Here is a 25,912-nt window from a genome sequence, read left to right as displayed (position 1 = left end):
AACTTAAATAATTTAATCCCTAAATTTACTCTCCTAATGCAGTCCCTTGCAAAGTATGCTGGGAACTACAGATCCACTGCCCAGTTTGTTCGTTTCACTCAACAATGTTAAGTTGTCCGAACAAACACTAATTAAGTAAAGCTGAAAATACACATTTTTAGTAGAAACAACTCAGTAAATTTAAGTTCATGTAGTTACATGAGTTTTTAAGTAATGTGAACAAGGATAATTTGAGTGCATCTAACAACAGTGAAAGTTCATTTTTTTGAGTGTAGAATCAACAAGATGGACAAATATTCGTAGTTTGATACATTTCTTTTTGTATATAAATTATTGCATTAGTGTGCTGCATCAAAAAGTATAAAGGTCCTATTATTAGATACTAACTACCACTGCTTTTACAGAGTTAAGACATCATTAGCTTGAACACAGGAGTATCCAGTTAATTGTTCGATGCACTACTTGTAGCTTAAGCATTTGACTCTCATTATTAGACACATAATATTAAAAACGTAAATAAAATATTGAAATAGAAACATTGAAAGACCAGTTAAAAATAGGTGAATAATGCCGTTATTTAAATACGGGTGTGAATAAAATATTATGCCCTAAATTTTGACCTGCATCCTGGTGAGAATTTTAAAACAGTAGAGAGTTTCAGGCTCCTCATTAGTGTTTTGACAACAAACCTATTTTATTTTCACTCCTGGGGCCCGTTTCAGAAAGGAGGTTAAGTGAAAACTCTGAGTATGTTAACCCTGAAATAAGGGAAACTCTGGGTTTTCTGTTTCAGAATGGGAGGTATGTCAAACCCGAGAAAGCAGGGTAAGCCAAGCCCGTTTCTGAAAGAGAGGTAACATACTCAGAGTCAGTTACCAGGGTAACTTACTCTGTGAACCTAACCTGGTCAGGAGCAGGTTTTCTTAGGTAAACCCAGAGTTTCTTTCAGTCTCCTCCCCCTTTTTTAAAGCGCCAGCTGTGTTTAAATAGTTTATTCATTCATTCAAACTGCACAAATGCTTTTTTTACTGAGTATTTTGGTCGTATTTCAAGTACAAATATCAACAAATTATAAATGTAATCTAAATCTAAAGTAAGCAAAGTTTACTTAAAACATATTAAATTATCTGCCACTTGACAAAAATACATAGTGGGAAAAGCATTCTTTGCAGTGGAGGTACATTCATTCATTGCTTATATTTTCATCATGGGGACACTGTCAAACTGACAAAAATGGCATGTCCTTTTATACAAGAAGGATCCTGACGTTCACTTGATAAACCTCTAGAAGTAACCTGATAACTAGAATTTCCTTTAAGATTTCCAGTGTTTGGATGCATTGATGACACTCATATACCCATCATCACACTTTCTGAAAACGGATTACTGTATGGGATGGAAGGATGCTGCCAGATGGTAGTACGAGATATATGCCATAACCACCACCACAGCTGTTAAATACATTAAATACAATTTTTATGGTCATCTTTATTTCCTACAAATACTTTATTCTTTTTCCTGTTGGATATTAATATTCTTCCTCCATCTCCTCTTCATCTGTCAGTGGTGCTGGTGTTTGGCTGCCCTGAGTAGAAGTAAAATGTTTAATGTCATTACCCTAATTAATCAATGTAACAAGTGGGATCAGAGAACATTTCATTATGTGAAAAGAGCATAGACCCTTTTCACATTTCGGGGTTTTCCGAAGCTGAAGTCGTCATAGGGTTAACTTTTATAGCGGTGAATGAAAGAATAAATTAAATATATATTTTTTGTGTCCCCATTTGCTCAAATAGGAAAAGAAAAACTCCACAATAGTGATTTAACAACTTTCAAAAAGAGGGAAAAAATAGAGTGAGTTTGATAACGGAAGTGGAAAGAGAGAAAGATGTTAATTTTCACCATCACTCCCATAGACGCTGTATTACAAACACTCTCACAGCAGCGGTAACTTGTTTTTTGTAATATGATGCAAAAGTAATATAATACAAAGTATTAGTGTTATAAATGTACACATTTAAAAAAAAAATAATACAAAAAACGTTGCAGGATCTACGATATTGATGACCATTAAAGCACGTCATCACTGTGAGACGGGTCTATGTGGGAAAAGCTGCTGCACATTGGACACTGAATGATATTTAATTAATATGTCAAATGTTTGTAAAGTCATTACACCTAACACCCATGAACATTTTATGCTTAAAGCTTTACCTGATTGAATTATGTTTTTATTTTTCATTTTTAGCTGCTGCCACATTCTTTTTTTGCCTTTTGGATACCATGAAAATTAAACTTAATTAAAGTAATTAAGAATTAAACTTACATATTGACCCAGAAGTATGCAAACATCTTTTTGTTGGGTGCTGTTGCCATGGTAAATCGTAATTTCGGAGCTCCATTGATCGTGGCTTTTCATAGTTGGAGTGCATGTGCTTAACTCAGAGTCAGTCTCAGAGTTGATTGAACTACCTCAATTCAGCTGTTCTGAAACCCAAAACTCAGAGTTTCCCATCTCAGAGTAAGTCAACTCAGAGTTCAGGTTTAAACTCAGAGTTGGTTGAACCTCCTTACTGAAACGGGCCCCTGATCTCCTCTCTACAACCTCTCTCTCTCTCTCTCTCTCTCTCTCTCTCTCTCTCATCTCTCTCTCTCTCTCTCTCATCTCTCTCTCTCACTCTCTCTCTCTCATCTCTCTCTCTCTCCTCTCTCTCTCTCTCTCTCTCTCTCTCTCTCTCTCTGTCTCTCTCTCTCTTCTGTGTCAGACTGGCCTATAGTTTGCTCAGCCCGTACACCTTAGGGACATCATCTGCATTTTAACTCATCCCACATTAATTCAGTTCCTCAATAGTTCCTATGAAAGGCAAGTATTTAATTCATTCACACCCACATCCTTTTGCAGGGATCCAATTGGTTTGTTCTGCTTTATGTAGCCCATATATATGCAGCATGAAGATTTGGGCCTCTGGGACGCCAAACAAAGGCTGCAATTGATCTGCCAGTATTGTACAGTTTCTCACTGCAATGAATGAAAGTTTCATTTTATGATCTCATGGCTTTTTCTCAGGGGTGAAACATTTCTGGAAATTGTATTATTTAACCTTCTTCTAAGAAAGCTTGAAACACACATTTGTACTGATCAACAAGATCGTGCTGTCTGCAGTGTGCTGGAGGATGAGTCACTGGCTGAAGAACACTGATACGACCTCCAAAGTAGACAAATACTGATTTGTACTGACTATTTCTTCTTTTCTTTTTTAAGGCAAATCTTTTATGATGTGTGTTGAAGAAGCAGCCTCTGGGTCATTCCTGTTACGGTTGGAATTTGAAATCTGAAGCTTTTTAAGCTCAGGCACTTAAATGTCAATTATAAGTTGATGGAGCCTAAAAAAATTGAAGTATTTGTAAAAAAGAAAAATGAAAAAAAAAAAGACATTTTCATATTAAGACGTGGGCTTATTTGTATTGATTATGCTCTTGTAGTGTACTTCAGATCTTAAATGTGCAGTATGAGATTTCTGTGAAACACTGTTGACATCGAACAAACACACACCTCCCTTAATTGCTCATCCCCCACAAACAAGCAATGCATAAACAAAGCAAAATAGTGAACATACAGTACATAACAAAGAATAGGCCCTACTAGCAAGAGTTTGCTGTTAGTCGCCAGCTCCAGACAAGCAATGACACTCAAAACTGTCCTGTTACAAGTTACAGCATATTTTCTGTGAAACATAGCAAAACCAATGTCACTCACGTGTGGAACAAAAACAAAGCAACCGTAACATGTGTTTTTGGGGCGTGTCCGAATCCACTTTTGCTAGTTTAACGACGGAAAAAAGGCGCATGGTCCAAAAGGGTTGTACCTAGTCTCTTAATGAGTCATGGGTGTGTTTTGAGCTTAAACTGCAATAAACCAATCACAGTCTCATCTCCCAGTCCCTTTAAAAGCCATTTGCTATTTACATGGAATTACACCGATTTTGCGAGCGGAAAGACTGAACACTTCTCCAGAGGGGAATCCTTTTATTTTCAATATTTAAAAATGTTTGTCTGCTGCTGTGCGTCCCTGTGTGTGTAATAAGCAGAGTGTACGAGCGTTGTGCACCCGTCTATAGGCGCATATTAACGCGCCCTTTAAATAACACAAAAAATACTGCGCTTTTGACTTTAGACCAGGTTTCAGTTGGTCAATGGCACAGTCGATATCAGTTTCCTCCAAATAGCAATACGCCATCAATGCGTCTGAACACACCTCAATTTCAGATGAGCACGCCCTTGGGGCAACAGATGGGCGCGGGTGCATTTGCAGGTGCATTTGCTATTTAAACAACGTAGCGCTGGATGTGAAACTATAGCAAAAAAAAACACTTGCGCCGGGTTGAAACCCTAGATATTTGAAATCAACCCAAACAAACACAATCCTCCTTTCATTGCCCCCCCCCCCCCCCCCCACACACACACACTCAAAACTGTCCTGTTACAAGTTACAGCATATCTTCTGTTAAACATAGCAAAATCAATGTCAATCACGTATGAAACAGAAACAACCTCTGCATGCATTTTAGGCCTTCCCTCATAGGGATCTCCAGTGCTGGAAAGCTTTTCTAATATTAATGCGGATCCTAAAGCTCTTGCCTGATCATTACTCTCTACTCTTGTTCTGTACTGTCAAAATATCTTATTTTGTGTTCAACAGGAGAAATAAAAGAGTTTCAAACAACTGTAGGGTGAGTAAATGATGACAGAATTTTAAGATTCATATCACACAATTCTGACTTTATATCTCGCCATTCTGACTTTATATCACACAATTCTGACTTTTAAAAAAAAATCATATTTAATTGAATTTTGAGTTTAAATATTTTATCTAATTTAATAAGACAGATATTTTGGCAACATGAAAATGGTATAATGGTTCACCTTATAATTATAAGTCACAAGCACAAAGATAAAAATGTATGTGTGGAAATCATTTTAGCTTTGATGTCATTACATCAGTTTCACCTTGAATTAACCTCAATGCATATGAATGTGTCATATGAGAAGCTATAATAACCGTTCGGTGCGTCATCTGTTTCAGATCATCATGGTCACAGAGTTATGAAAGCACTGAGATCTCCTCGCATTTAGAGCCTCATTCTTGTGGTGTGATGGTCCAATAAACACTGAGCTTTTTTAAGATCAACAATGTTTGTTTATTTTTTGGATGAAGCTTTTTTTCATAGAATATATTTATTTTCCGTTATCTTTTGTTGTTGAAAAACATAAGAGCAGCTCGCTTTCTAAAGAGAGCTTCAAAATGTCCTGGAGTGACACTTCATGAATAAAAGATGCTGGAGTGGGAACACCTAGTGCTCTTCCAGTCTAATAACGCTGAGATCACGTTTCTGAGAAGTTGGATAATGAACCGATGTCTTGTTTGCTTTTCACAATCCTTAACCGCTCTCCTTTTGCTGTTGAATACAGAAAGGGAAAAGCCATAGAAAATAAAGATAGACATATAGAATGGATGGATCACAAGGAAATCTTTAGAAAAAGCTCGAAAGATGGTAATCAAGGTACATTTCTATTCTACACTATATTCAAAACACTTTACAGTTGTTGTTTTTTTTAATTGCTTTGGTGCAATTTTCACAGGCAAGTTTTCAAAACACATAGTAATATCTCAACAGATCAAAAGTGCACTTTTTTAAAACATAATGAGTATATTTCTGTCAGGATCACTATTGTCAAAGTGATAGATAATTAGCATAGTTTAAATTGGCGGTATGGTTCTGTTCTTGGTAAGAACTCCCTACGCATCCATGCAGCCTAGCATGGATAAGAGCAGGGAGAGCAGTGATAAACCCCCTTAGGGTAAACAGAACAGAAGCAACAATGTATTGCAGATAGAATTAATGTCAATATTAAAATGTACAACCTAATTCGGGAATTTAGCCATTATTCAGGAGGAAACTGTTCAAACTTTTCATTTGCATCTCTTTTCATTCAGTTTAATACATTTTTTATATTATTTAATCCAACTGATCTTAATGGTTAATCAATTAATAATTTGGTATACCTATGTATTTCTATAGACGCAGATTCTATATATATAGTTACTTGGTTTACAATTTCTGATATGCTTAACCAAATGTAATGAATTATTTTTACATTATAAGCAATTTATCTTGTATTATAACCACTATGTTCAAAGTATGTGTGTGTGTGTGTGTGTGTGTGTGTGTGTGTGTGTGTGTGTGTGTGTGTGCGTGCGTGCGTGCGTGCGTGCGTGCGTGCGTGCGTGCGTGCGTGCGTGCGTGCGTGCGTGCGTGTGCGTGTGTGTGTGTGTGTGTGTGTGTGTGTGTGTGTGTGTGTGTGTGTGTGTGTGTGTGCGCGTGTGTGTGAGTGTGTGCGCGTGCGTGACAGAGAGATTTGCAATTTGTGAACAATGAGCAGGATATAGTACAAGGGAGAGAAACAGTCAATGACTGTAGATTAATTAGAGATGTATCAGAAGAAGTGAGACATGTGGCATCAAATACAGCATTTTACATTACAGTATGTATCCCATGTGTTACTGTAAACAGATTACATGATAGAGACTACCACATTACTGTAACTCACCCTTATAAAGGTCAACTAGTCATATGGCCCAGTGAGAACATTCACTGTATTGCCAGCAAACTCTGTTCTAGCACAAAACCTCATGGCTGTGTCATACTTCATCACGCCTTGTTACCTTGATAACAGCCTGATAACACAATGAATAGATACAAACATAATGGATTTTATGTTATGTAAGTTAGGCAATGTAAGTGTATTTTCTACACTCTAAAAATGCTGGGTTGTTTCAACCTATGTTTGGGTCAAATATGGACAAACCCAACCATTGGGTTAAAAATGTGAAGCCTTTGTTAATATAATTATTTCAAGAAGGGTGATTTGAAACATGTATCTTGCATTGTTTGCTATTGAATGAACTGATAGGTAAAAGTAATAAATTGAAAGAAGATCATACAGTTGCGTTTCGGTGATTAAACCAAATGTTCTCATTACATATTACAATAACATTGTGTTTGAAACAATGATTATGTGGACTGAAAATGTGACCAACTGTAATGAAAGCATTACATCAGGGTTTGAAAGAATGACTAGCTGTTTTCATGTGTGATCAGTTCTGAAAATGTACACCTTACTTGTGAAAATAGTACCAAAGCGAATAAAAAAACTGTAAAGTGTGCTTATGAGTTTTTGATGGAAACCTCAATACATACACCTTCAGGCGCACTTGAATTTCAAATAACCCTGCAATATGAATGGACAAATAGATGTTTCAAACTTGTCTGTCTAGCTGCTGTTCTAGTGCTATTTCGAAGAAATGCAAGCGAAACATAGAAATGTTCAAGATACTATTTCTTCTAAACTGTTTTCTTAAAGCCTGATTTCAAGGTTGGGCCTCAAACTCCGTAGAGATTGATGTCACATCTATTCTAGGTTATGGTTAATGTTCATGTTTTGTGATTCCCTGTTCCCCTCATGTGATCTTGTCATGTGGTTCCTTTGGTTCATTGTGTTGATTGCTTTCAGATGTGTCTTGTTTAGTCATTAGTCCATGTGTGTATATATAGCCCTCTTGTTTCCATTGTCAACCTGCTGTCAAGTCAAGTCATTATTTGAAAATGTTGCACTGTAAAAAAAGAACATTATAGCATACTTTTAAAAAAGAGTACAAGTATTTTATAAGTGCGAACTAAATGTTGTTTTGGACCCTTATTATAGTTCAAATTTATACTAAATCTAATTAGCTAAATTTCAGTGCTTTTCTGTCTCCTATAGAATGGATGGATTTTTGTACATATTTATATGTAATTTCATAATTAATTATTGTCTCTGAATTACAGTTAAAGTACTGCTGAATGTCTTTTTTTATTGAAGCTTATATGTCATATATTTAAATATATTTGTAATTACACATATGTAATAATGATGAAGTTGCAATTTAGTGCATTTAAAATGTATTAACTTTAAGTGTAAAAGAGAGTAACAATATTAAAATTATAATCAAGTACATGAGCTTTATTATGTTTATCAACACATTAAAATTATCATTAAAACATATTATACTTTAAACTAGAGGCACACCAACACATTATTGGGAAATGAGACGGTCTGTGCCTGTGGCTCTTACCATTGGAAAAAGCGTAACGGCTAACTTTGATCACGTGAGGTACCTCAGCCTATAATATAATGGTAGTGACATCAGTGGCCAGCGTTCAGAGTTTTATGACAGTCAGTTACAATTTACGTTACACACAAATTCTTGTGGATTAGCCTGTTCGTCTTGTGAATAATGTTCTATATTTGGTGTTATATCGCTAGTAAGCATACTGAAATGTTTGTGGAGTGTGCTTTACTGAGCAGTAAAAAGACGTGAATAAAATACAATATTTGTCATTAAATTATTAATTTCCTCTTTATTCATTAAAATGCATTATATCAGCATCATAGTGCATGACAGTCATAGACATTTGTTTAAAAAAAAGTTTATTATTTTTATAATCAGTAAAACCTAAAAGCCAAAGAAAGAAAAAAATGATATTGTTTATTTTCTTCAGACAATATACAATATGTAAGTGATAATCCACGGCTAGCTGTGCATTAATGCACAACATGGAGGCAAAGAACCACCCGATACGAAGCCTCCGCGAATTGCCTTACAATCATTTAATGCACAGCTTTCAGCCCAATGCAGTTATCATTTTCACATCCAGCGCAACATTGTTTAAATAGCAAATCTGTTCGCCCATGGGCGCACTGGTCTGAAAAAGAGGTGTGTTCAGGCGCATTGTTGGCGTGTTTTTTGAGGCAACTGAAAAGACCCTGCAAGTCTTTCCGCTGGCAAATTCCGCCATGTGAATAGTGAATCTGCCATGTAGCCAGCACAACTGGCCTTTAAAGGGAATGGGAGATGAGACTTTGATTGGTTTATTGCACGTTAAGGCCAAAACACACCCATGACTCATCTCATAAGTTCACACTTACAAATAATCAGATAGTAAATAGTATGCATATTTGGCATGCTGTCCAAGGAGAGGGCTCCGAGCTCAGTATTTGACCCGAACCCAGAGTACTCCCCCTGTATCTCTGGTTAGGAAAGTAACCAGGTGAGTGTGAGGAAGACGGGGAGGTGGAGGGATGCTGAAAAACTGTCGAGGAACATTGGTGTTTATATGATCCTCCACTTGTGCTGATTGGGTAGACATGTTGATTACTGATTGCTGACAGCTGGTAGGAATGGCATGATGATTGGATAGATCATTTGAACGGGTTCCTCCTGAACTTTGTTAATAAAACATCATTAAGAGACTAGTTACAACCCTTTTGAACAATGCGCCTGGTTTTTCCGTTGTTAAACTAGCAACAGTGGATTCAGACACGCCCTAAGTGCACCTGCGCCATGCGCTTCAGACCATGCACTCAGATCATTAAAATATAAAAAAAAGTACACTTGTTTAAAATTATTCTTTTGAGATGCGAGTCCACTACAGGTGCATATTCGATACAATTAAGCATACCTTCTATTCACAAGTGAGTGTGTTGCCTTTTACATTTTTGCTGTTTTATGGATTGCTTTATAGCTATTTCTGAAATGTCCATAGAAGGCTGTTTAATGGCAGGTTCCATTATGACAACTTGGATATCTCCTGGTCAATAATGCTGTTAAGACTTATCATAATGTATGTGCCTTTACAGAAACAGTACTTTCACAACTAAACAAAGTCAGCATGGCAAAAAGTGACAACTAGCCCCGGTCTCCTCTGTACATTGGAGCATGGACTTTTGATAAATCAAAGTGTTGAAGAAGTTTTGAAGAACAGATGCAATGTAAGTCATTTTCAATCCCACATTTATTTACTGAAATAGACTATTGTAGATAGAATTGCACAAGCTACATTTCCAGCAATGTGCTACATATTTGCTATTTGGTAACAAATTGAGCATCATATATCAAGGACACAGATTCTGGCCATTTTTCTTAAACAACACGACATTTTTAATTCAGTATGTGGTCTTTATCAGTGTTCTTATGCAGTCATTTGTAGACTTCCGATGGGATCTGTGTTCATTCCCCTGGCTTCATTACAGCAGGAAGTGTCTGAGCCAGGCCTGTGGATTTAAACCCCACTCCAAATAAACAACTTCCTTTATCTACGGCTATGTGTATGTTTATTGCTTTTTCTTAAATAACCTCAGAGGGCCGTCTTGACCTTCAGTCAAGACTTATGTTCCTGCTGTGGTTTTGTGTCCATGCATCACTGCAGCAGGCACACACACGCGCGCGCAAAGTGAGACGTGGCATGATCCATGCACACAAACACCCACGCAGCTCTGACTCAGTCCCACAAACACGCTCTGCAATGCCTAACGCTGGATGTGCCTCAAAACCTGAGACTGCCTAGTATTTTTGGCATCAGAGATGCTTTCCAAATCAGTAGATCTCACATTCTAAAACTCTATTTATGCCCTACTTATAAATACAATACTGAAGAAGAAGAAAAACATAAATAGTACAGATATATACACACAGACACACACACACACAGCTGATCTCACTATATGGCCAAAAATTTGAGATCATTGTTTATGTCAATTTGTCAAAAAAGAAAAGCCAATTAATTTGGATCATCTCTTAGTAGCTTTCCCAGAATTCAGTGTGCAGCATTTTAAATGTAATTTTTGTACTGAAATGTTTAATAAATTTACGGTTCCAGCGATTGACCTTTTACATTCGAAGTACTGTAGAGTCCTTGCATGCGACTGTTTTTGATTACATAGACTGTGTAAAATGTATTTTTGTTGCATCTGGCTGTAAATTGTTTGTGTAAAAACTGTTTGAAATATAGGTGACAAATTATTTTACTCATCTTGCATACTTAATGTGGTCAAAACAGTAAATTATACATAATTAAGCAACTAACCCTAAACCAAACCCTACTCCCAACCCTATAGCAAGTACATGACATTATTTAATACTCAGTATTTAATTGTATAATTACACTGTAACAAGGATACGGTATACAGTGTATAGATTTGAGCAATAATCGATTCAATTCAGTCATTCAAAAGAATTGTTTGGTTGCTTTTCTTATTGCCAATTCCCCCAAAGCATATATTTTAAAACAAAGACACTGAGGTGGGAGAGAACCGATACCAGCAAGTGAATAACTAATATTTAAATGATTCTAAACACAATGTTTAATGCTACACTCTAAAAAAAAAAGGTTCTATATGGCACCAAAAAAGGTTATTCATCGTAATCATAGAGGAACAACTTTTGGTAATATATAGCACCATGGGCCCTATCTTGCACCCAGCGCAATTGATTTTGTACACCGACGCATGTGTCATTCCTATTTTGCACCCGCGCAAAGCGCGCTTTTCCCTCCACAGAAGCACGTCGCTAAACTAGTGAATGAACTTGCGCTACCTGGGCGGTTCAGCGCAAAAAAGGAGGCGTGTTCCGGCGCAAACAATCCCTGGTGCTATTTTGCTGTTCCATTAAACAATTGCGCCACTGACCAGAAAAAACCTAGTCTAAAGTCAGTGGCGCGTTGCGCGTTGTTCATTATATTTTAAGGGCGCATGCTAGACCATAATGTAGCCTATAGCGCGCATACACTTTGCTCATGTAGGCCTAATCTACACAGATGCAACAGTTATTTTTGCAAATCATAAATTGTTACACTAAAAAAATATTAACACATGAGATGACGGAAATCATTGTGGTGTGCCACGAAGATGTGAAAAAATAGGCATAAATCTAGCTTACAAATGATTCAGGCTAATTGTAATAATTAAGGATAAGACCTGTTTGCCCAATAGTGGCAAGACATATATGTATATAAGGACATCTGACAAATTGGTTTGTCCGTCAAGAACCAGGAAAAAAAATCGACTGAAAAACTGAAAAAACTGAAAGACTGAAAAAAAAAAGACTGTGAAATCACCTTTACCATAATGTACAACATTACAACTTCACTTCTCTGTCTTTCACTGCTCTTACTAGCACATCAGTCTCCTCGGCTGTGAACCGCTCCTGGCGTGCGCCTGGTAAATACGCCATAATAATAGCAATCCATAATAGAACTTGCTCACCTGCTTTTAAAGGGAATGTTGGATGACGCTCGGATTGGTTTATTCACGTTACGCCCAAACCACACCTATGAATAATGAAGCTACTTCAGACCAACCCATTTTAGATTTGCGCCGGGCGCAAGAGCCATTTATCCCGCCGGGAAAATAGCAACAGCGCCGAGACCCGCCCACAAAGTTACTTGCGCTTCGCGCTTTGACACTTGCGTTTCAGATCGTTAAAATAGGGCCCCATATCTTAACATGTCCTATATATGGTAGCGGTGCTATATAGCACCATAGTTAGCGGTGCTATATAGCACCTTAGTCGAAGAACCTCTCAAGAACCGCTAAAAAACCACTGAAGCACCAAAATTGGTGCTATATAGCACTTAAAAAGGTTCCCCTATGATTACGAGCCAAGAACCATTTTTGGTGACATATAGAACTCTTTTTATTTTTAGAGTGTACAGTTTGCACACAACTCTGTCAACTTCACCATATAGCCAACCGGGGAATTTTTCGCCAATGACGGTTGTGCTGGTACAATTTATTTATACCCATAATGATAGTCCTATCAGCGATCGCGATTCGTTTTCTGTTTTAGTCTGTATTTATACTAAGGTCTTTCTTAGGTCTTTTTTACGTTTTATTAATTGGTTTTTTTTATTTGTTATTTTATTAATGTATTTATCAATATAATTCGCCTATAGTACTCCATTTAACGAAGAAGCAGGTCTAAGCATGATCTCTGTGAACGTCATTTAGTGTGGACAATGTAAAGTGAGGAGAACCACTCTTACTGTACTATTTCAGTCATATCTTTAAATGGAGTATCGTATTCCGAGCACTGAAATAAATCCTATTTACTGTCTACTCAATAACGAGTCAAATGCACATCGGACATGTTGCTTTCGAAGAAGGCTACTTGCTTGGTTTTGAGACATATCCACAGTCATTCACGCCCATGACTTACTGAAACAACACCCTCAATTTTAGCAACAATATTCCCACTTAAACTGAGTTCAGTCTCTGAAAATAGTTTGCGATTCCAGGAACAATCAATACAAAAAACAACAAAGATGGCCGAAAACAATCCGGTTTATAAGCTTTACACCACATCATTAAACAAACAGCAAAAAAAAAAAAACCTTAAAATGCCAGTTTAGCCAGTTTAGTTATCATTAACAACAGTAAACTATATGAACTACATTCAAGACTTACAGTAACATAATACTAGGGCTCCTTGATACATTTATAGGGCATAATAAAGTGCTTTCTGGCCAGAGGAGAACAGGCACCCCGACTGAGCCTGGTTTCTCCCAAGTTTTTTTTTTTTTCTCCATCATGCCATCTGATGTTTTGGTCACCTTTGGCATAGCTTGCTCAGTTGGGGACACTAAATATTCAAATAAATATTCAAATAAACTTTCAACTAAATAACTGATCTGCCCGCATTGTCACTATATGATAATTGAAATGAGCTAGATGACATCACCGTTTTCTTCAGAGAGGCTGAACAGCCAAATAAAATTCTGTTGCATTATTTTCCTGTTTAATACTGTGAAGCTGCTTTGAAACAATCTGCATTGTAAAAAGCGCTATATAAATAAAGGTGTCTTGTCTTGTCTTGTTTTTCAGGTTCTTCCATGTTTAAAACATTTACAAATAGTATTTTATGTCATTCAATGACAGTAAACTATTTGCACTGTTGAGTGAATCTTACAAGTTTTAAAGTGTACATTTTCAAAACTCAGTACAAAAATCCAAACTGATCACACTTGTATCACAGCATTTAGTTGGACATATTTGTAGTCCACATAATCATTGTTTCAAACACAAGATTATTGCAATATAATGAAAACATTTGGTTTAATCACTGAAACTCAACTGTATGATCTTCTTTCAATTTACTACTTTTGATACATATTTCTGATGTTGCTGAATGTTTCCTCTCCCTTATACTTTATCCTTCTCTATGTTGGTGTATGGTGGTTATCATCTAAGATACTGTAAATCACTTATGTAAAAAGTATTCATTACATTTTGTATTAATTGCAAGTTATATAGAAACTATGTCTATATAATCACTATCTATAGAAATCTATAGGTGTACCAAATGATTCATTGATTAACCATTACGCTTCAGTTGGATTAAATAACAGACAAATGTATTAAACCAAATGAGAAGAGATGCAAATCAAAAGTATGATAGTAAGAGCTTTATGAATGGCAGTTACTGTAAATGAAACATTTATATATGAAACAGTTATTTTGTAGTGAAAAGGATACTTTGTGATTTTGTGTGTTGTACTAACACAATTAAAAATATGCTGAAATGTTTGAAGAAACTGCACTTTTGATGATCTGTTGTGATATTAGTACTAAGAGTTTTGAAAATGTACACCTTGTGAGAATAGTACCAAAGCGAATAAAAAACCTGTAATGAACGAACATTGAATGAGATTTCAGCACCTAGTTGGTGGACAGCGCCGAATTAATGAGCGATCTGATCATCACTCATTCAGTAAATGAATAAATGAATGAAATACAGTCTGATGTAGTAAACCCACCAAGCAAAATTCACATGCTTTACAAGCTAACTAAACACAGTAGGTTATTCAGCATCTACCAGAGCTCTATCCAAACGAGATGGTGGCGCCCTTAGTCTTCTGACATTGTAGAAACAACGAATGAGCTACATTCTTCAGCGCAGTGCAACGAAGGACAAAAAATTATCTGTCAGAATAATGTTGCATAAGTTTCGGGACGTAGCGCATCTCAAACACTTAGACTCGACAGAAAGGACAAAGCTGAAGTTCAGTAATTGACTCACTTGTATCGGTGGAGGAGTTGTCTGTGCTGAATATTTTCACCACAGAGGATCGCAAAGACTCTCAGTTTATTTCAGTCCAGAGCCGTTTATTCGCGCTGGAGGAGGATGTTTGAAGATCTCCTTGAAGAGCGGGGCTCTGCTGCATCAGATGAATATATAGGATCGGGGGAAAGCGACAGCTCCACCTCCAGAGCTTCTGAAGCTCCTCCAGACCCCACACTATACCACGCTGAACACGAACTCATTCAACACTGCAATCAAAATCGAAGTCTGTTTACCATATTGTAAGAACAGAATACTTGCAACATTCAAAAAAATGTTTTATATAAATAATTGCCTAACCCATATCTTATTCATTTATAGTCCAAACACAGGTCTGAACCTTTGCTGCTATGCACATATGCAATTATATAATAAAATTATAATAAAAACAGGAATAAAGTCAATTGAGAATATAAATTTTAATTCTTGTTTAAAAATCCAGTTTTGTCAGTCTATAATCAACACTTTTTTCTATTTGTGGCACTAAATGTTATTGCAAAATTGAGAAGTAAGAAAGGTTGCTGTCCATTTTTGCACTTATAATAATAATAATGACGATAATAATAATTCAAACAATTTTCTTTATTGCCAACATGTTGAATAAAAGAAACTGAAATAAGACTGAGGGGATACAAGCAATTCAGTCATTGAGAGATTAATGTGGAGAAAATTAATTCAAAATGGAAATTGATTAGACATGATAGCTGGCAAAAATGCAAAGGTCCGAGTGCCGCATTCAACTATTTTAGTGGAGCAACATAATAATTTGCTTTAGTTCTCTCTCTTCCTTTTTTATTTGAACTGTTATAAAATCTATTTCAATCATAAAATAAAGCCTACTCAGACTTTGTTGCTGAATTGCTGAATTGAATTACTTTTATTCAGTTTGCTGGCATTTTTTTTGTGTATTATTATTTAGTTATCTAAAAACAGCCAAATCTAAAAACAGCCAAATGCATATTTATTTTCCACATAGAAATGAATCGAGACAGTGATTTGTTTACCCTTGGGTGGGTGGGCAGACTGTTTTGTTGACATGTAGAGCTGCACAAACATAGTCAGAGTTTACACTTTTCAAAAGTCAACCATTTTGCTTGCGTATTAGTATCACTTATTAGTCTTACGTTAAACTGGGATATGAGAATTTTTTTTTATCATTTTAACATTTATCTTACTTTAGAGTAAGAGAAAGATGGACATTGAAGAATCCCACCAGGGATGTTGGTTTCCATTATGTGATTTATGTTTGCCTTGGGATCTCTACATTAATTCTTGAGATTATCCATGTTTATTTGAGGATAGACCTACTTTAGGTCATCCAGATTCATCTGATGAGTGACAGCTCAACATCAGGATCAACATGTGAGAAATACGCTTAAACAGAACCCATGACTGTTTTCATAAATGGAAACAAAAGGCACATTGAGAAAGCAGTATCAGGGTGATCTCTGTTACCACTGGCTGAACAAATTCCAATAAATCCCACAGAACTGTGGGAGACAATTACTGATGATGGAATCTGAAACACAAGAGTTGTCTCTAGGGATGTTTGATTATAAACTCTTTGCATAGCACTAAATGTAAATTGTGATTATGGTCCTTAACAGGGTGTCAGCTAATGAGAAACTTGTGATGGCAGTCACAAGTTTGTTCTTTTTTAAGATTTAGCTCACCATGGATGCATAAATAACTCTTCTTAAGAGTTTCATTCCTTGGGGAAAAAAATCCCCAAATGAGAACTGTGCCTGTTAAGTAATTGCAAACATAAAACTTATTTGGAGTTTTAAGGAGCAAATATGTATCACCTTTTATGAACATAAGATTGCGTTAAACAAGTTTCTCTGTGGAAAATGGGTTTTTGGACCCTACACAAGTACTGTACCCTGAGGAAGTACTGTACATAATCAAAGTGGGAAGTTTGTTGATAAAATATTTGACAAAATAACAGCTTGCAAAATGAAGGGTAAAAAACAAAACCACACCAGTGAATTGGCTCTTATAAAAGAAAATGTATAGATTGCACTCTTTGTAAGTTTCTGTGTGCAGACCTCAGAAAGCTGTGTCATGGTCTTCTGTTTGGCATCAGACTTTTTTCCCACCTAATGACTTTACATTGCCATATGCTGCTACACAGAACATCTTCCCTTCAGATATCAGCATGCTATATGGTCTTTTTATTATATATCTGATAACAAAGAGGCAAAGTTTATGACAATAGCATTGTTAAAATCTCTCTCGATGTTCTCTTAGGCACTAAGGAAGTTATTTTTAGTGTTCCCTTGGGCGGACAGACAATTTCCTCCATCAATAACTTCCATTTCCTTTGGATTTGATTAATCCCTTCATCTCTAAGAGAAGGAACACAACATTACACACAACTAAATTACTGCATATGGTCTTTATAGATGAGATTACATAAAGTGATGTATGGTTTAATATATAATATCAGTTTTGTGATAAAATCAATACCAATCAAATTAACATATTAAAAAATTTTCCTTTAAATTTTCAAATTATATTTATGCCATACTATACTTAATCTAAATTCTTTAAAAGCCAAAATGTTAATGTATGTGTAACGTGTATATTTGGTTATGTTCAGTTTTGGTTTCATTTTCACTGTTTAGTTCCCTTTTGCCTGTGTTCCTATTAGTCTCATCATCTTTTTTAATATGGAACTGCATAAACACTACCTCTTCTCGCATTATTAACTATCATAAATGGAGATCTATTGAACCCTCAAGTTGTTTTTCTCCATCTAATGCACTGGAGGACAAAGTTCTCATGTTAAATTCTCTCGCCTGGCCTGGACTTATTTGCTCCTTTAAAATCACGATCTGTTTCTTTTGAAAATGTACACCTTGTGATAATAGTACCAAAGCTAATAAAAAACCTGTAATGAACGTTCTTCGACCTGGTACAATGATACTCTGCGTGCAATGAAGGCATCATGTCGTATAATGGAGCTTTTGTGTCGGCTAGGTCTACTTTTGCACAGATAATTGACGACAATTAGAATAACCCAAGACAATTGGTTCATTCTATTAACAAAGTAAAACAGTTTTTCAAATGTTTCTGCTTCAACTCACCTTTGTAATTTTCTTGATTTTTTCAGCTCCAAGATTGATTCAATTCGTAAATGTATTATCTCTACTCTGCCTTCGTCTGTTTCTCCTTTAACCATTTCTGAATCTCAAACTTTCCCACACTGGACTTTCATTCTCTTTGCAATTCAAAAATGAAAGCTGCCACTTCCATATTGATTCTGTACCAAACTGTCTGTTTCAATCATGTTTTGCTACTTTATGTCCTGCTGTATTGAGTATTATAAATGATTCTCTGTGTACTGGTGTTGTGCCAGCAGCATTTAAAATTGCTGCTGTGACCCCTGTACCAAAAAATAAAACAATAATAATTAAATCTGCAAGCAGCGATTTTAAGGCCCCATCACCCGGTGGCTTTAGGAAAACAGATGTAATGTCTAGTGTGTTGGTTCGGTTTCATGTTCTTATCTTGTTTTCCTATCAGTCATGTTTCTTGGTCTTGTCATGTGTTCCTGATTGTCATGTGATCATTGTCATGTGATTTCCTGGGGGGTAGGGGGGGGGGGGGGGGTTAGCGGGTACCTTGATAAGGCTATGAAGTCCGCACCTCTGTGGCCCCCCGGACTGCCTGTACCGCCGTGGCCCCCTGAATGGTAAATGGTAAATGGACTGCATTTATATAGCGCTTTTAACAGACCATTGGCCATCCAAAGCGCTTTACACATTGCCTCACATTCACCCATTCACACACCGACGGCGGTGTCAGCCATGCAAGGCGCCATCCAGCTCGTCGTGAGCAGCTGGGGTTAGGTGTCTTGCTCATGGACACCTCGACACTTGGTCAGGTGGAACCGGGGATCGAACCACCAACCTTCCGGTTTGTAGACAACCTACATGAACCACTGAATTTCCTGTACCGCCCAGGACCACCATGCCTGGGTCCATGTTCTGTCCCTCTGTTCTCTCCCTCCTAGACTTTTATTTGTTTAGTGTGGTTTTGTTGGGAGTCGGGAGCCGCCCTTAGAGGGGGGGGTGGGTGTCTGCAATGTCTAGTGTGTTGGTTCTGTGTCATGTTTCATGTTCTTATCTTGTTTTCCTATCAGTCATGTTTCTTGGTCTTGTCATGTGTTCCTGTTTGTCATGTGATCATTGTCATGTGATTCCCTTGTTCTCATATGTTATGTTCTCATTGGTTGTTTTAGTCATGTGTTACCAGTTCAGTTCTGTCATTGGTACATTGTCTTGCCTCCAGTGGACTTATGTTACAACAGAACACAGTGTATAATATACATTTTAGTATATAAAAATAGGAGGACTACGTCAGTAATTTGCGCTATGATTATAACAGCATTTTGGCATGTAGATGTCTTTAGGCCAGGGCACTTATCAAAGTTTGAGGCAGATTGGATATTGTTTGCTTGAGTTACAACAACTTCCTGTTTCATGACGATAATAGCATGCTTTAGCACTCAGCTAAGTTTTGCTAGCATGTTTTAGAATGTTTCTAACATGTTTAGTACTAAATTGCATATTTTAGTATGTTGCTAGTAGTGCATCACAAGTGTTAAACACACCACTGCTGCCAGCGGGTGGTGATTTGACTATAACTGAATATTGTCATGTAGATGTTTTCAGGGCAGCACTCTTATCAAACATGTGAAGTTTGGAGCAGATCGGACATTGTATGCCTGAGTTACATCACATTTCTGTTTCGTGGCATCAGTTGGATACATTAGCACTTAGCCAAGTGGTGCATGATGTAATGTGTTTCTAACTTGTTTGGTAATTCATTGCATATTTAAATGTGTTTCAGGGAGTGAATCAAAGTGTAAAGCATGCCATTTCCTGTTGCCAGCAGGTTGCGCTATGATTACTTGAATGTTGGCATGTAGATATCTTCAGGCCAGGACTCTTATCAAACATGTGAAGTTTGGGGCAGGTTGGACATTGTATGCCTGAGGAGAAAATGGCTCTTAATTGAAATTTTGTAGGTGGCGCTATCGAGCCATTTTACCACGCCTAATTCTGAAACCCATATCAGATGTAAATTTCCACCACTTCTGACACGTGTGAAAAGTTTAATGAGTTTCGAGCATGTTTAAGCCCTCAAAAATGCAATTTATTTCGGAGATGAATAATAATAGACTGAGCAATTACAATAGGGTCCTCACACCATTGGTGCTCGGGCCCTAATAAAAAACCTTCAACAACCTTAAAGTCCCCCTGTAGTAAATAATTTTATCCCTTAAAACAAATTTTTGTATCACCAAAATTACACATTTAAATGAATTTAAATTATTTCAAGCTTGACTGTAACTCTACACCCTTGCTTCATTTAGTATACGCTGTGATGGAAATATGTTATATAATGGACTCAGAAGTGGTAAAAGGGTTATTTAACATGAAACTACAGAAAAACACAGACTAAGGATGTTCAGATCAAAGACCATGTAGACTAACCCAAAAAGATGCTTAACACAAATAAAAACAGTCATATGATTTCCTTAGGTCATTATAAACCAATCACCAGAACAAATCACAGTGAAGGAAACTTGAGTGACATTGATTTTCAATCAACTGTAAAAACTTAAATGTACATGCATCTTTCTGTTCAGGAGACTCATTTGGTTGTTGTGACCAGTGATCTCCCGGCTGTGAATAAAACTTCATTTCAGCAAAGAGCAACTTGGGAGTGGTGTCAGGTATATATGCTGCGCAGCTGGGGAATAGAAGTACTAAAGATTCTATGCTCAAAAGATCACAGCAGAGACAGTGATAGTGTTGGAAGACTACCCAGATAGCAAAAATCGTCTGGCACAGAGTTGGCCCAGACCATTCGTAAGTTCTGTCCCAGATCCGCGCATCGGACTTGGGCCGGTGTCTTTTGGCACAACGGGCCAATACCGGCACGGATCCGTTTTTACTCATCGCATTAGTGATTTGGCCCAAATGTGGCCCGAATCTGCTTTGCGACTGTTGTTCCCGCCCACGAAAACCCGGCCCGGGCTGGATCCGTATTAGAGCAGTGAAACGGAGGTGATTGTAATGCGGATTTGCCGGTTTGGAGACGGATCCGGCTCGGAGTCAGCTGCTGTCTGGGTATTGAGCCGTTCTCGGGGTGAGGCTGTAATATGTTAGTATTAAGGATCCTGCAGAGACCAGCGTACACCTGAGAAGGATGGTGAGAGACCTGCTAAAGACCTGTGTGCTCATGTGTGTTTGAGTTAACGTTAGTGATAGTAGCTTCTCGACGGGACGACGTCACATTACTTCGTGAGGGGAATTACCTCCAAGTATTGAAATTGTGTTAGAATTATTTGAGAAGGGAATTACCTCGAGATACTGTAGTTTTATATTAACAACTGGGAGTTGTTTTGAATTGTCTGTGGTGAAGTCAGATAAACGGATTGAGAATCTCCACGACAACGTGGATCCATGCCATCCAGCTAGTGGCCTTGAGAGACATTGCAAAGCAGATGTGTCGATGCCAAATAGTGGCTGGGAGAGACATTACAAGCTGAAGCCTTGTAGGAGCCCCTCCTCCAGGAACGGCTCTCAACGTTCTCCTAGCTGTATTGTGGTCCATGGTCCACGGTCTTGGAGGAAGCAATGAATTCTGAAGACATATTCCATCGGTAAGTCAGCTGTCTGACCTGCTGTGGGAAACTTGGGTAATGGTTTGAGATGACATGCCTTAGAAAATCTGTCCACCACCATCATAATTACTGTTCCCTTGAGATCTTGGTAGACCCGTAACAAAGTCCAATGATATGTGGGACCAGGGGTGTGCAGGAATGAGTGCAGTAGGCCTTGAGGGTGGGTAGTTCCTTTTCTGGGCACACATAGTGGAGGCAGCGTTAAAAGTCTTAACGTCTTGCTAAATATTGGGCCAACAAAATCAAAAAAATTCTCTGTATGAGTTTCAATGTTCTTGTGCTCCCGGGGTGGCCCAAGGGAAGGGAAGCATGGCCCCACAGTAACATTTAAGAGCACATGGGGTTAGGCACAAAAAGTGAACCAATGGGGGGTTACCTGGTATATATGTTGCTGTTGGGTCCTCTTCACCGCCATTTGATTCTCCACTGGACTGATGCCACCACTCTGGAGCTGGGTAGGTTCAGGTTTGTCCTCCTCTTCTGGTGGATCAAACTGCATTGAGAGGGTGCCAGGCTTCGGTTTCCTGGAACCTGGATGGTATGAGAAGATAAAGTCAAAGCGGTTAAATAAGAGGGCCCAACAAGCATGGAGTGAGTTCAATCTCTTACCTTCCCAGATGTAGATGAAGTTCCTGGGGTCCATCCAGATGGGTGTTTGGCACCCTCCAGCCAATGTCTCCACTTGACTAGTGCCAACTTGTGCTCCAACAGCTCCGGGTTACCAATGTCATAATTTCTCTCGGCTGGGGAAAGTTGACGTGAGAAGTAAGTACAAAGGATGAAGCTTGCTGTTGCTCATCACTCTCAGACATGACTGCTCCTACCCTGACGTCTAACGTCCGAACCCTCCACCTCCACTACAGAGGACAGAGATTCAGAATGGTTGCAAAAGTGAAGATCTGTGTCGATCGAATGCTTGGTTAGGTTCTCGGTCCAATTTTGTGGGATTGATGCCTTCTTGGTGACAGTGGTTATAGGTAGAGACCAAGCCTGTAGCACTCTCAGAAACTGAAGCCTCCGCACCTCGATCACCCCCAGGTGGTTGGTCCCAGTATAGGTCATAACCCCCACCCCTCCGTGTTCGTGTTTTCTAATGCAGGGTTTCCTATCCCTGTTCCTGGAGACACACCAACAGTGCACATTTTGCATGTTTCCTTTGTCTAACACACCCACATCAGGTTTTGGAGTCACTACTAATGAGCTAATGAACTGAATCAGGTGTGTTTGATTGAGGAAACATGCAAAATGTGCACTGTTGGTGTGCCTCCAGGAGCTGGGTTGGGAAACACTTTTCTAATGGACGCGAGACAAACTAAACAATCAAATTACACTTTAAAAAAAATTTTCCCAAAGTTGGTTGCTCTCATTGTAGGCAGTTTTTATCACGATGATTTCATTACAAGTGTTCGTTTTTTAAATACGTTTATTTTAGTTAGTTATTTGATGCTATAAAAACAGGGGGTGTGACGTCATGATTGACAGCTGAGATTGATGGCTTCTCTGAGTGTCACTGAGGCACTAACAGACTTTTTTCTGGATTTTTGGGGGGAGATTGGAGCTTTAGCTTTAATCTCTGCATTTCCTTAACTGTTTATTTCACACCGACAATGAATTGTTCTTCATCTGCGAGAGTGTGGGCGGGCTTTTGATATCGCGTCTCTACTTCCTGCTCTCTACTGCGCAGATTCCGGTCCTGAGATCACTACTGCGCAGACTCAGTCCCAAATCTGCACAAGATGTCAGGGCCATATTCGGACCTCCAGAGGCTTCAATTACTTCAGCGGAAGAGAATGAAGTTGCGTCGTCCATATTTTTGTATGGTCTATGGTAGAGACCTGCACTCCAATGGGACCCAACGCAATAGAGTGCAGTGCAGGACTAGATTTGATGGCCAATAATTAGGGATGCATGATATTAACGGCACAACATCGGAATTTTTCCGATAAACGCTTAAAATATAAAAATCTGCATAATATGAAAAAATTATGCCGACATGCCTTGCCGATATTTCTGGCTATCACCAGACCAAGCTGAATTTAAGATTGAACATTGATCTGGGGAGTCTGCTATGTATTTTCTACTGCACAAGAGGCGTGATAAACGAGCATAATTCAAATGACTCTGTACACAATTGGATTGTCTTTCAACCAATCAGACCACAAGAGGCATGATCAACGGGCAACGACCCATCGCTTCTCTATCCGTCATCGTGTCAAACCCTCAAATAGTGCGCCAGGTGGATAAGCCAGTCTGTGATTGGCTCCCGCAAAAGTGTAAGAGAAGCAGTAAAAATGAATGTACAGGTTTCCAGACTGAGCTGCAGGGCGAAATCAAATCTGGGTTTTCAGGCTGGATTTACCCAGTCTACTTGCCGATATGATAACGTGTTGATATGCACCTGCAATAACTCACGTGTGCAAGGAGTGCTATAGCGATAAGATCATGTCAGCAGTGTGCTCATTCTTGAAGTGAAAATAAGCAAAAACAAGCAAATACATTGCATGTATGGTGATTTATATCTCATACATACTCTCCTCCCTGTTTCCTCTCCATCTCTGTACATCTCTGCTGGTGGCATTGTTTGTAAAAATGTCTATTTACGTCTGCTAACTATGATTACGTGAATTTATAACATCACATGCCTGCACGTTGCACGCAATTTTTCTTCAATGAGCGGGAGAAGGAGGCGGGATGTATGAGGGATGTACTTGTATCGTTGCACTGAATGGCTGTTGTGTGTCAGCCAATGTATTGGACAAAACAGCGACCATAAATGTAAAGAAACGAAGTTGCTTATTATATTTTCCTAACAAGCTGTTACGGTTACGTGCTGGCAATGAGCTCGCGGAAACGAGGAGAACAAGAAACAGGAACTTTTAATAATAAAACTCAGGAACACACATAGACACGTCAAACATTAACGAGAACCGACAAACACTGAGGGCAAACTGAGGGTTTACATACACAGAGCAAATGAGGATAACGAGGTGCAGGTGATGGACGAGACACAGGTGACAGACATGACTAATTAACCAAACTGTGGAGAAACAGAATCTTAATCAAAACACAAGACAGGGCATACATGTAACATAACGCCCCCTCCCGGAAAGGTGTGTCCTCGCGCCGTAAAGGGAACATCTGAGGAGGGAGGGTGGGGGCTCAGGAGGAGGACGAGGAAACAAACAGGAAATAAAGTAAAGTCCAAAACAAGAAAAACAGAGTCCAAGGGAACAAAAAACAGTCCATGGGGGCAAGGAAGGAGGGAGGAGCCAGTGGGGAGCCAGGAGCAGGAGAAGCCAGGTGGTGTGCCAGAAACCAGCCAGGACGAGGCCCCAGGGCGGAGTCGATGGTGGGAGGAGCCATGGAGGAGACGACTGGGAGGTAGACGACACCCTGGGGACGACCAACGGAGAAGGAGCCAGAGATGGAGCCGACGAGCCGATGAGCCCCCGCGAAGCTGATGGTCCAGGAGACCGAGGTGGCACCGCAGCGACGAGCACCCGAGGTGGAACCGGGAAACCAGAGGACAGCGGCTGAACTGGAGGGACCGAGGACAAAGGCGGAGCTGAAGGGAAGGCGGAGCCAGACGAAGCCGCAGGTGAAGGCAGGTCAACGACTGACCAAGGCGGAGCCGGAGAGACGAGGGAGCCCGGAGAAGCCGTATGGCCGATGGTGTCCGGTGGAGCTGAGGGAGGGAGGAGCCAGGGAGGCGCTGAAGTGTCGACGGGCCGAGGCAGAGCAGGGGGCACGGAGGCTGGAGGCGGAGTCAGGGGAACCTCAGTGCTGGACAGAGCTGGTGGCCTGAAGACACTAGGCGTGTCCACACAGCGTGTGGGTGGAGCAGAGGGGTAGAAGGGCAGCAGCAAAAGGCGCACTGAGGAATGGACCAACTGAGGAGGTGGGAGAGGGAGGCTGGGTGGGAATTCCTGAACCTCTGAAGATACTGGGGACGCTGGAGACTTGGAAAACACAGGAGATACAGGGGGTACAGGAAAAACCTCTCCATAAAAGTCCATCAGGTCCACCTCCAAAACTGTCCTCAGCTCCTCCATGTTGCTGCCAGCGGCTTCCTTCAACTCATCCACTGCGGCGGTGTTTTGGGCTGGGCTTTCCTCCCAGCCCTCGAACTCCACAATAACTCCCTCCGCGATGTACGGCGTTGCCGGCTCACGCACCTGGTCAGACCTTGTTGGTGGTCCGGGCTCCGCGGCGATGAC

At 39.2% G+C, this 25,912-nt stretch overlaps 1 protein-coding gene across 1 annotated transcript in view; it reads right to left on the bottom strand.

The window, feature by feature from the left end:
• The window catches only part of mc5ra (melanocortin 5a receptor), a 30,916-nt gene extending 15,833 nt beyond the window's left edge, over nt 1-15,083 (bottom strand). The window contains exon 1 of the mRNA XM_079829523.1: nt 14,954-15,083. The gene's annotated coding sequence lies outside the window, so the exon portion shown is untranslated. The remainder of the gene's footprint in view (nt 1-14,953) is intronic.
• Nucleotides 15,084-25,912: the final 10,829 nt, after the last annotated feature.

The sequence above is a fragment of the Gobio gobio genome (assembly GCF_949357685.1).
Source record: "Gobio gobio genome assembly, chromosome: 11".
NCBI classification, from domain to species: Eukaryota; Metazoa; Chordata; class Actinopteri; order Cypriniformes; family Gobionidae; genus Gobio; species Gobio gobio.
This window is presented reverse-complemented; position numbering and strand designations above follow the sequence as displayed.